We start from the raw sequence: 12,577 nt of genomic DNA on the forward strand, positions 1-12,577 counted from the left end.
TGGTTTCAGAGATGTTAGAGTCATACCTATTTTGTGAACAATCTCAGGCCAGGAAGGACTCAAACAAATGCCCCCACTTTGAAAGGCAGTAGCAATGCAGTGAGAGACCTATTCACCTCATTTAACAGAAATGGATAGTGGATATAAAAAGTTTCATGGCTGGGCACAGGGAGAGAGAGGGAATATAGAAGGATATGTGAGGATATAGAGAGGGCTTAGAGGCATTGCATGGAGGGGTCAAAGAAACATCGATACATACCTAAGGAATACTGCAAGGATGTAAGGATAAATAAATAAATAAATCCAGAAGCAACAGAGTTCACTAATTCCACCACTCCTGGAACAATTTATTACTAATTCTTCACTCATCCTGATGCTTTTTTGCTACACCAATACCCATGCAATCATCCTCAAGCAACCCAAACTTCAACACAGGAGACTCTTATTGGAGCTGAGGGGAGTCCCCAGGCTGATGTTTTGGCTAAAACCCTTTGAAAATTTCTGTTCTGTATCTGGCATCTGTATATGTTAAAGAAAAGCAAAGATTACATCCAGACTATTCTCACTCCTAATCTGGAGGGCCACCGCCACCCAGCAGCAGCGCAGTAACAGCAAGCTGGGAACGGAGCTCAAGAGCGGGAATGGTTCGAATGGAATGACGGGCACAGGCAGAGAAAGGAGTTGATTACTTTGGAAAAGCGTCCTTCCTTAAAGGGATAACCTCAAAGTCTGGCATCACTTTGCTTACAGAGCAAGGATCTGACCTGGCGAGGTCCCCTCCTCTCTGCTTGCAGCTGTACTGCAAACGCTCATCCTTTATCCCTGCTTCTCTTAAATAAGACTTTGCTTATGACTCATGCTGGTTTAGCAGTTTATTGCATGCTTGTTACATGCAATCCGCAGAAGACAAATTGCCTAGCACATGGGTTTAATCATATCTGCCTTAGACCGCTTGAGTGTATTATGTAATGAAAGAAATATACTATAAGATAGTATTTAGAGATACAAGGGTAGTATAACTAACACGACAATGCTATCAGTAAAAGCTTTGCAAGTATGAGTAGCCATTGTAGAAGCCTAGACTGAATTTCGCTTTAGTTATGTTAATAAATAAGGTGGATGGAAAACAGTGGTGGGGAGAAGATTCAGGAAAATAAATTATCTGGGGCTTTCCCTGGACAGAGGACAGAAAGCCCACTTAGTCACCAAATAACCCATAGAGGTACTTGTGATATTATATAGGGTAACTTATTATTAGGGTATGTGATATTATATGATCTATCCTCAATAGATCAATTTAACATTAATAATATCCAATTATCTAGATGCAAAAAATTTTCTTTGAAAATTCCCTCAAATTGTCCCTGAATTCCCACAAACTGGGGGGGACAGTCCCTAGCAAGCTAACAAGCAGGTCGGGTTCTCTGAAGTAGATTCCTAACCATCTGATTACAACGTATTTTACGTTATTACTAAAATATTTACCCAATGGATGCAGTGCAACATAGCCTTCTGATTGCAAAACTCTCCTAAGGCCAAAAATAGGTTATGACTTAAAATTAATAGGCACCACATTGGAAGTCAACATAATACACCCTGACCAAGACCCAGTTAGTAAGTCATGAAGTGTCACACTTCTATTTTTAGCAGTAAATTATGTTTTTTCCTGGGCATTGACAATGACCACTTTCTTTATACATCAGTTATACAATGTGACCATCCATTTACTATGTAAGGTGTTTTAGATACAATATTGTGAAAGTGTTTATAGCAAATACTGCAAAAATGATGACCAGCATTACCCAGAGGTTGTGCTGGAACGGCGAGGTGCGCTTTACGTAAACATCAAATTTCTCCCAGGTGCCTTTTTGGCTGAAGTCAACCAGCAAAGGAAGGATGACAAAGTGGATCACGGTTGCAGCATAGGAGCCAGCTATTCCTACAATCACTCCTATGCTCTCCATGGTCAGAGCACTTGTGGTTGACAGTATTGGACTCATATCAGGAAAGAAAAGTCTTTGATCAGTCCAACAGGGAAGGCCTGAGCACAGCCCACAGAACGTCTCTTAAACCACTGCATTTAGGGAAAGACAGCGCTCACCTTGAACGTTGGATATAGTCCAAAGAAATAAATGAGGAACAGCCCAGGAGCAAGAGAGCAGTCCAAAAAAAAAAGTAACAGCACAGTTGCTTGAGTCTTACCATTTTCGCAGTTGAACAGAACTGGCAATGAAAGGGTATAAAAGGCCCCAACCGCCAGGAAAACAGTAACAATCCCAGCATCAAGGTGATTCCCAGTCTGCCTGGGAGGAATGATCTGGGGAGGGACCGTGTGAGACACAGCAGCTAGCTGGATTTCCTGTGCCTTGGCTCATCACCAGGGGACGGAAAGGCACCGTGAACGTGGAGTGAGAAACTGCAAGAAGAAAAAAGAAAGTCAGCATTTACAAACTCACAGGGAAATTCTTCATAAGGACCTGTCACATTTCTAGCCGAAGCCTGCTGCAGTGTCCTTTTGTGTTTTGTTGTTTTTTTTTTTTATTAATCCTAACGTTAACCATTATCACATCCTGCTTTCTGTAGTAATTACAGCAGAGATCAGACTGGAGCCTGTCTCGTGTGAACCGGGCACAGTTTTGCATGAAGGCTCCTTAGGGGACCATCTCTTAAAGTCTAAGAATAAGAAGAACACACTGTCATTCCCTCCTCGGAGGGACTGTGCCCCGTTCAGCCTCTTGCTGTTCTCCAGTAATGCAAAAATACCGTGTATCAGAGAGAATAGCTCCACATAGCAAAGTAGGTAGGTAATGGGGAGGGTGCAAATTAAACTCAACAGCACTGGAAGCCGTGCAGTGCTCAGGCATTTACTTGCAGCAAATCCTGCAAGGATACTTGTAAATGGTTTTAGTTTATTTTAGTAGTCATAGTCAAATTGATTTTGCACAGATCATTGTTATAATGGGGTAGCAAGAAAAGGAGGAGGAATTATTTGTGGCCTTTCAATACTTCAAGGGGGCTTATAAGAAAGAAGGGGACAAACTTTTTAGCAGGGCCTATTGCGACAGGACAAGGGGGGGAATGGCTTTAAACTAAAGGGGGGTAGATTTAGACTAGATCTAAGGAAGAAATATTTTACGCTGAGGGTGGTGAGGCACTGGCCCAGGTTGCCCAGAGAGGTGGTGGATGCCCCATCCCTGGAAACATTCCAGGTCAGGTTGGACGGGGCTCTGAGCAACCTGATGTAGCTGAAGATGTCCCTGCCCATGGCAGGGGGGTTGGACTAGATGACCTTTAGAGGTCCCTTCCAACCCAAACGATTCTATGATTCTATGATTATGGTCCCTCCTGAGCCTCCTGTAATTAAGTTAATTTTATCAGGATAGCCATTACCTGGGTGTACCCAGCCCTGTGAAGACCTTTCTTTTCATGCATTAGTGAATTATGTTTTAATTCCTCGTTATCACTGATGGAAACAATATGTGGAAACCCATGCATGCATAGATAATATGGGACTTTGCACCCATCTTTGCCAGCTGCCTCCTCTATGGAGTTACTATGCTCCGTGCTGTACTTGAGCGCCTGAACAGCTTGCTGATGAGCTGAGCTCACTCTGCACATTTAAATTAGCAATTTTGTGTATCATTACCTGGACTTAATTTATTCTTGATCTTTGGCTTCTTAATAGAGAAAAATGCAATAAGAAAGAGCCAGCCAGAGGACTGCTTTTATTAATAGATTATTCAGTATGTTTTTCTATTCCAAATTTGAGCTTTAAAAGCGCTCCTACTCCACTGCATAGAGTCCTGTGGATGTTCTTATCTCATCTACTTCTCCTTGTCTCATTCTGTTAGAGACCCTCCCGATCAGATAAAGTCATCAGGTCTTTAGATAAGGAGAAGCAATTTCTTTCGCTTGATTAAGTGCATGACTTAATGCTATCAGCTGCATTAGGGAACAGAAGCATGAGACAGACTATCAGGGAATCAGTGTCAGCCACAGCCACACAAATCTCTGCAGCAGCAGCACCATGAGGTTTGAATAATCAATTGCACATTCCCAGGGAGTTTGCCTGCAGTAATAATAATATTTCTTGTAGCTTGCAAAGGAAATAGGTAGATTGACAGTAGAGACAAAAAAAATCCTACAGCATCACTTTTTATATTATTTGCAGAGCTTGAGATGGGTAACGTGTAAATTTTTGGCAATCCAGATGTGAGAATCTGTTATTAAGAAGAAGATATGCTTAAGTAACTGCAAGTATTAAAATGAGGGAAGTTAACATTGGCTCTACGCAGGTGTGACCGGGCAGAAGAGCATCCATCAGAGAGTAAACTCTCAGCTGCCTGAAGCCTGAGAGAGTCCTGCCAAGCTTTTCACACTGACTAACAACTCAGTAAGCGCTTCTTAAGTAAGTGTGAGGTCTAAGCCCATGTGAATCTGCTAAATGGTTGTTGAGTGTTTGAAAGAGAGCTGCCCACCGCACCGGGAAAGTGTTTTGAAGTCCCAGCATAGCCAGCAGAGGTACATCAGCACCTGTTGACGGCATGGCAAAACCCAAGCCTTCCCAGAACCCAAATGAGAGCCATTACAGCAACAATGCACTCAGCCCCTTCTTCACCAGCCGTCTGCCCTAACGATGCATTCATTTATCTTCAGCTCATGAACTGCTCAGCTGGAGTCGTGTTTAAAAGTTTTGCCGGGGAGGAGATAAAGTGGAGGGGCTGGCCAAGTCAGATAAGGCTTTTGCTTTTAAATCAAGCAGTTTAGTTCAAATCACCTATAAATGCAAGCTATTTTTGTCTAATGGCATTCATCAGTCGACTCTAGTACATCAGTATCCACGTCAAAACTGTCATATGTGGTAGATGTCTCAGAAGAGGAACCGAGACTGATAAAGTCTGATAAAGCTAACTAGGGCTTCACAGAAACTCTTGAAACTTGGAGTCTAGGCCAAACACCCAACTTGGTAAGCTCCTGTCTGAAATTAAAACCCTTGTACCATCTCAGGCAGAAGGGCCTCCCAGAATAAACATCACCATGGCTAACAAGAACGTGGAGTGAACTGCAAAATAATTAAACTCATCACGTGTTAAGGAAAACCTGACTGATTGCTGTAACTCTGATTAGTTGCTCCCCCTGCTCTGGGGAGCATTAGCATGAGAGCAGAGATAGCTTCAATATTTACTGAAATATCAGGGTTATCTGTTTAGCAGCATGGGTGAGGTTATTGGCCCAGAAGAAGCTTGTTTCAGCTAATTATCACCACTTCTTCCCCTCTTACTGCTGATATATCTGTAAGGGTGGAGGCATGGTTTCCCCGAACAAGAAACCAGTCCAGTCCTGAGCACTTCTGAGCAACTGCTATTCATGCCTGTTGAGGACACTTCTTTCACCCAGCTAGATGGTACGGTAACTTAGTCTGCTCTCTGCAGCAACTGCTTTCCAGAGATTAGGACTTTCAGCCCTTTTTTTTTTTATTAACTAAAAGAATTTACATCTCTAAGTCAATTCCCAGCCCTGCTGCAGTTCAGCCATTTGACAGGAGCACACCAAACCTAATGTTTAGGAAATTCATACATATATAAAGTTCCCAAATAAGAGATATTCATTATCTGAAGCACAGCCTCCAGGCCTTTTTCTGAGATGCTCAGCTCCAGCCATCTCACATGCTGCAGGAGGAATCAATAGGTCTCACTACCCAAGTAGATTAACTCTCCAGAGCTTTTCTAATTAGAGACACCAGCTCCATGCCAAGGAAATGTGCTTGCTGCAGCTTATTTTAGCTCTGCAGTTCTGACAAACCAGTCACTTTTCTTCTTATGATCTTGTGTAATTGGAAGACAATTTTTTTCTGAATAATGAATGCTCAGAGATACCACTGCTCATGAAGCAATGTATTTTCATGATAAAAACAGATCTATAAAATGATAGCTTAACAATAACAGAATTTGCTCCTGTAAATCACAGCAGCAGAGAATGGTTGATGTTGGCAGGAGTGATGCTCGCAGTGGGGCCAACTTCAACATCAGATCAGGTTGCTCGGGGCTGTGGCCAGTTAAGCTTTCAGTGTCTCCAAGGACAGAGGTTGTACCACCTCTCTGGGCCCCTGTGGCAATGTCTGACCACCCTCACAATGAGAACATTTTTTTCTATCTAACCAGAATTTCACTTGCTGCAAACTGCTCGCTGCCCTTGCCCTTCGCTGTGCAGCTCTGAAGAGAGTCCAGCTCTATTCTCTGTAATTTCTCATTAGATGACATTGATTTATTATTTGAATTGCTATTTGATGCTCTCCACATTTTAAGCTTTTAAAAACCAGACCTTATTTGGTTGTGAAAGTTACTGGGTAGAATTGGGAAGAGACCCTCTTTCTACACAAATGGCTCCTGTGCATGAGGATCCCTTCTGCAGAGCAATGTGGTGAATTAAGACCCTCAGCCAAAAACAGCCCTAGCAAAAAACTCATGTTAGTCAAAGTAATGAGCATTTTCTGTCTTACCTTTCCTTTCTGCTTTACTTTGAGGGGTGTTTGGCGGTGCTGTTGCTCCCGGAAAGCTTAGCTCATGTCAGCACAAAGCACCGTGCCTGAGTCTCAGTGGCAATACAGTGCATCGGCCAAACAGTGATGAGGATTAACATGTTTTCTTAACTCCTTTCTAGCTTTTTTTCTTGTACTGGGCCAGAATTCACAAAAGTTTCTAGTTCTTGCAACTTGTCTCAACACACACAAAATGTTGTGCCTGAGGACCTTCTCCATCCATTACTTACCACGTGAAAGCAAGAAGTAAAGTTGTTGTTCTTTCCCATTTAAAAGGGGGAATAAATGTTTTCTTCCCTATATTCCATCCTGACAATGTCACACAGCCTCATATCCCACCACTGCCCATCCACCCAGGAGCAGTGGGATCCTGTGTGCTCAGCCCCCAGGCTGCAGAGAGTTTCAGAAGTTATCAGGCTTTTCTCTCCTCCTCCACCATTAGTTCACGGGCAGACGCTGTAGATGTGCACCCTAACCCCCACCAAAACTTAAAATTTTATCTAGCAAAGCTCAGGTAAATCCTTCCCAGGCATTATTTCTAGCTGAGAGACTTATGCTCATCTACAGCCCATAGGATTTGTCGGTCTCAGTCCTCCTCCTGGTGGGGAGAGATGTAATGGCTCAGCACCAGGGGAAGGAAGAAGAGGAGGAATTGGGGATGGGATGTGCCTGGTGAATGAGCCACCCTTACCTCCCCTCAAGGAAAGTCTCACCAGATCGACAGCCAAAACACAGTCATGGAGCCAAAGAGGAGCACTTTCCTCCTGCTGTAAGCAGTGGCATGTGAGCAGCACAGAAAGGCACAGCTTCCCTGCCCAAAGTCTGCTCCTTAGCAAAGGGGGTGAGGAAAATCAGGCCAAAGATTTGTTTCTCTTCCACCATCACCAGCTTTGACCAGCTCTGAGTTCCCTGATGTGCAGCATGGAGCTAGCAGCAAGTAAACACAGGCAGGAGCAAACAGCATCTTGCAATGGAGGGCTGAGGAGCCAGAAGATGGAGGTTGAGGGTGTACTGGCTCCTCAAAAGAGCAAACCAACAGCAGGACAAAGCCAACACTTCGGTGCTTGTGGAGGAGCCCAGCACAGAGACAAGATTTCTGTTTGCCCTGATGGTTTCTCTCCATGTGTTACTTGTGTGCCTCAAACATCTGAACTGAAATCAAGAGCTGGGACTTACACTGCCCACCCTTCCCCACAGCCCTGCAGGCTGATGTGACACTGTGCAGCACACAGAACATCACAGAAATGAGGAAAAAGATGGGAGCGAATAAAAGGTCAGTGCCACACAGAGGGATTAATAGTTTTCTGTGCTGTTTGCCTTGGATGACATCGAGGGCTCAGCCCTTTGTCTCAACATACCACTGCAACTTTTGGTAGGTTTTTAATAGAAAAAATACCACAGGGATATTTTATTTTATCTGTTTCCTTTTCTGCTTTTTCTCCTTCGCCACACTGTCTTGGGAAAAAGTAGCTAGAGGAGTTTCAGCTATTGCCAACTGCTGTATTAAAACAATATAATTTTGGGTAGCCCAAAAGCATTATTTGTAGCCAAAACAAACACAGTTTATAACTAAGCCTTTCACATCAGCAGAGCACAGGCAGGGGGTTGAAAAACTGATTGCGTACCTAAGCACATATGCATCCCACCTAAATATCAAACGTTAATTTGAAGTGTTAAATGCCCACAGCCCACACACTGCATCCTTCAAACTACAGAGGGAGGAACATCTGAGGTGAGCTGAATAACAACCCAGATGTGCACCTCGCTCTCTGCTTCCTGCAGCAGAGTAAGCCCAGGGGACTGGTGTCCCATCTTATGGAATAAAATGCCAAACCTAAGGTGAGATGAACCCAAAGCCCCAACCCAACATCCATTACTGCCACCAACAGCTCTGCGAGAGTCAATAATCGAGGCTTTTTGTCATTTCTGTATTATTTAAAAGTTCAGCTGTTGATTCTAGCAGTCTGTCACATTGCAGCATATTGCTCTTCTCTACCTAAAACGGATGGTGTGGGGCAAGGAAAACAGCAGACACTCTTTTTTCTTCTCTGTTTGAGCTTTAACTCCACAGAAGTCCTTCCCCAGACCTTTACACACTGCTCTTACATGCAACACACAAGCTAAGACACTAACCCTGAAATAGCTCCCTGTAGCACAAATTCAGCAGCAGTATCAAAGCACATAGCGGCTCTTGTAATTCGCTATCTACTAATACAACATTATACATCAGTCAATAGGTCAGAAGATTTCACTGTTCACTGGTTTTGTGGAACCGATTAACTAGATGATAAAGAAGATTAATTTATTGTAGGATCTGCTAGGACACTAATGTTTGCAGGAGAAAAGAAATTGTTTACTTATATTTAAGAGAGGAATGATTCCCATTTATATATGTGTACATATATATATAAAATAAGATGTAGGAATATATGGACCTCAGTTCCAAATAGCTGCAGCATGTGGTGTCGAGTGGCTTTGCATTACAGCGTGAAGCCGGTGCCACCGGGTGCAGCAAGCTCCGCAGCTGAGCCCCTCTGCTCTGCAGCATGCTGTAAACCCTGCAGCATGCTGTAAACCCTGCAGCATGCTGTAAACCCTGCAGCATGCTGTAAACCCTGCAGCATGCTGTAAACCCTGCAGCATGCTGTAAACCCTGCAGCAGCGCAAACAGCCCCAAGCTGCATCTGTCGAGCATGCCTGTTGGTACACACTATACCTACTGGCACTGGTAATGTGTTCTGTGTTCAGTCTGAAAACTGCTTGCAGACAGCTGTAATGCGTTTCAGTCTGCCAAGTAAGAAGCAGAGATTTAAGTTAGACCGGAGGTGAAGGCTGGAGAAAAGTATCATGGACCTTCCTTCTTCTGCATCCCTTCTGCACTGGTGGAAAAGCAGCACCGCTCTTCTCTGAATGCAGAGATTTAGGAGCCTTTAAGTGGTAAAAGGTAGTAAAAAAACCAGAATAAGGCACTTCAGTAGCCACCAATGAGCCTGTGTGAGCTGTGCTGCCGTTAGTCCCACGGGCTTGGCAGGGAGCCTGGGAGGGGAGCAGACAGCACATGGCTGTGTATAGGTGCGTGGCAGCACACAGGCCAGTGCAGCATCACACATGACAGCTCCAGCATGACCGAGCTGCAGCTACCCTGCCCAGCAGCTGCACAACTGGTTTTACTATCTCGAACCAGCTGAGGCGGCTGTGCAGCGTGCTGTGGCGTAGACATGCCCTGACAGCATCTGTGTCGCTCCTGCTCGTGTTGCCAACCTCCAGGACTCATCTCTGCATTAGCATGTCTGCTGGCTGGGCTCTGCCAAGCCACAATGGGTTTTCCCCTTAATTCATCTGTCTAAAAAAAAGAGAGCAGAGTTTTCCTTTGGGATTTAGCTGCAGCCTCACGCAAGCCCTGAAGAGCACACGGCACTCAGCACTACTGCCACACAACATCACTATACAGTTGATACCACCCGTGCGAGGATGGAGATCCCCGGCAGAGCAAAGAAGATTCACCCACAAAGGCAGCGGCTGGGGGCCCACGATGGGCGCTGATGCACCCACACACACCCCCCCCCCGTGGCCGCGTGCACCCGAGCGCCAGGCTGCGGTGTGCCAGCAGATCACCTATGGGGCTCATAAGTACAGCCGAGGCAAAGTGAAAGCCACTGCAGCGTGAAAAGATTGGCATCCACCCAACGGGGCTGCCGCTTAATGGACTGATTCCAGATACATGTATTTGGACAAGGAGCAATCAATATTGTACAGAGCAGCACAGCACATACATTGTCTCCAGCCAATTATACCGCACTCTCCGCTATATGATATTCATTTTAATGTTACCCTGAAAGGAGGGAGCATGGTAGGTCAGCCAAGTAAAGTGACAGCCATTGCTACACAACCCAGTCCTCATTTCTTTGAAAACCCATGTCAATACAGTGCAAATCCTGACAACCAGGCCCTTATAAAGCATGGTTCTAAGAAACCCATTAAGCCTTTACTCGGTTCATCGCCGTTGCTGTTTTCTCTTGCCAGTGCCACACATGCCGTTTGGGCTCTGTTGCCGGCTCTGCTCCACATCCAGCACAGCATCACCCTTTCCCACCAGGCACCCACCGGTAACAGCACACCCCAGCTCCCCAGGGAGGAGCAGGACGGAGTCCTGGGGACTCAGCTCATCCTCCTCTCCCTGACCAAGCACAGGCAGTTTAGGGCAACACAGATGCCCAAACCGAGCCTGGATACCTGGGGGCCTTACCCTGTCCCTGAGTATCTGACTATAGATTCACCCAGCACAGTGCAGCACTGTATGGAAAGCTATATTATGGTGCCAAGGATGCTGCTCTGAGCCAAAGTGCCTGTCCTCGACACAGCACTGCAGTCAGCTGGGTCACAGCCTCTTTAACCTCTTTGCACATCAAGTTATAATCCATGAAATGCCACAATCATCCTTTTCTACCAACCTTCACCTGTGTCTTCTCCAAGGCTCAAGCTCCCCTCACAGCATCTTCAGCTCTCGTAAGTTAGTCTCATACTATCTGGCATCTGTTTTAAAACCTCAGAATGATAAATGAAAAAACCAGACAACTAAAAAAGTAATTATTTTAATTACTCACTCCAGGTGCAAAAAGACCCTCAGTTGTTTGAAGCCCATGATTCAAAGATAATGGCTTTTACAGGCAGCTGGCCAGCACAACACACACTGCTGCAATGGTCTGTGCAGTACCTGGAGGTGCTTCTCTGCCCAAAATAACAGGAAATTAACGGTTGCAAAATGCTTTTGAGTGTTCCCAGGCAGGAAGCATTACAGGAGGCAGCAGAATCAATATTATTTATATAGATCTCTTTATTACAAACTAGAACTCCACACCGTCACTGTAATAAAGCGTTACCCAGGAGACCACTGAAAAACCTGAACAAAATCCTGTAATACATTGGGATGAAATAAGAACACAAAAGGAGACAGCCTTTTAGATCATTTGCCGTTACCCCTTTAAGCTGAGCCATCTCGCAATATGCTGTGCATCGCAGGGGATTGGCACATCAGCAGAGCGCTTTACGACAGCTGCAGGACTCTAAAAACCACCTTTCCCTTCTCACCTGTATTTCTTGGTTTAATTCTTCCGATTTTCTTTTTCTACTGATGTGAATATGCCTCTTCTGTTGGGGGATTTGGCAGTAAGAAATTCCAGGGGATAGCCCTGGCAGGTACTGCCTGATTTGAAGGCAATACTGAACAATCTTCATGCAGAAGATCCCTAGCAGGGACAGAATGAGCCAAATTCCTCCTGAAAGCCCAGGATACTGCTCAGCAGAGCCCCACAAGCTACGTTGTGCCCTCTCTTTTCAGGCAGCCAGCTACAGAAATAGCAGCAGCAGCACATGCTGTAGAAATAAAGCCAAATATTCCCTGTGTTTGCACCGTGCCCGAAGGGCAAGCAGTTTCCATCCTGTGTTTTATCGCGGTGGCTGTGGTGCCATTGAGCAGCTGGGGTTTACGCCGCAGCCCTGCCTATACATGGTACGTATGTACCAGCACTGCTGACCTGGGCAGAGGCAAAGCCACTGCCCAGGCACGGCTACAGGCTTGGCTGGGCGGATAACGGTGGTTTTGCATCTACAGCCAAGGTGGCTTTTTATTTTTAGGCACAGGCTGCTTGAATGCAGTGCCCCAGGAGCTGGTGAGCTGCTCACTCGGCTCCCGCTGACGCTCGCTCTGCCACTGCAACCAAGAGATGCACACCCCGGAGGAGCGGGAAAGCCAGCATTACTTGTGCTCTTGCTGAGGGAGCTGCAGAGAGAAGCTTGTTAGTATTGACAGAGAAACCCCAAATCAGGCCACTTCGGTCCCTGCTATTTGTAGAAGCAATAATTCTCTGTAGGTGCTTAAGTGAATATAGAATGGATCATGTGCAAAATAGCCTCATTTCAGATCTGGATCCATTTCAGAACAATTGTGGGCAATTATCAACATTTGGTGATTTGCAGCAAAATTTTCAGTTGGCATCTCAGTCACGCCCATTAGAGACCCTAAGGAGCAGCCGGGCTGTT

The 12,577-nt window shown here is 45.3% G+C and overlaps 1 long non-coding RNA gene across 1 annotated transcript; it reads right to left on the reverse strand.

Moving 5' to 3' along the window:
- Positions 1–1,617: 1,617 nt before the first annotated feature.
- On the reverse strand, positions 1,618–12,051 carry LOC143166459 (uncharacterized). The gene is made up of 3 exons (XR_012996403.1): positions 11,627–12,051; positions 9,259–9,325; positions 1,618–2,416 (listed from the first exon to the last, which is right to left on the reverse strand). It is a non-coding gene; the product is annotated as an uncharacterized LOC143166459 (long non-coding RNA).
- Between the last annotated feature and the right edge of the window lie 526 nt (positions 12,052–12,577).

Source organism: Aptenodytes patagonicus, chromosome 13 (genome assembly GCF_965638725.1).
Source record: "Aptenodytes patagonicus chromosome 13, bAptPat1.pri.cur, whole genome shotgun sequence".
Taxonomy (NCBI): domain Eukaryota; kingdom Metazoa; phylum Chordata; class Aves; order Sphenisciformes; family Spheniscidae; genus Aptenodytes; species Aptenodytes patagonicus.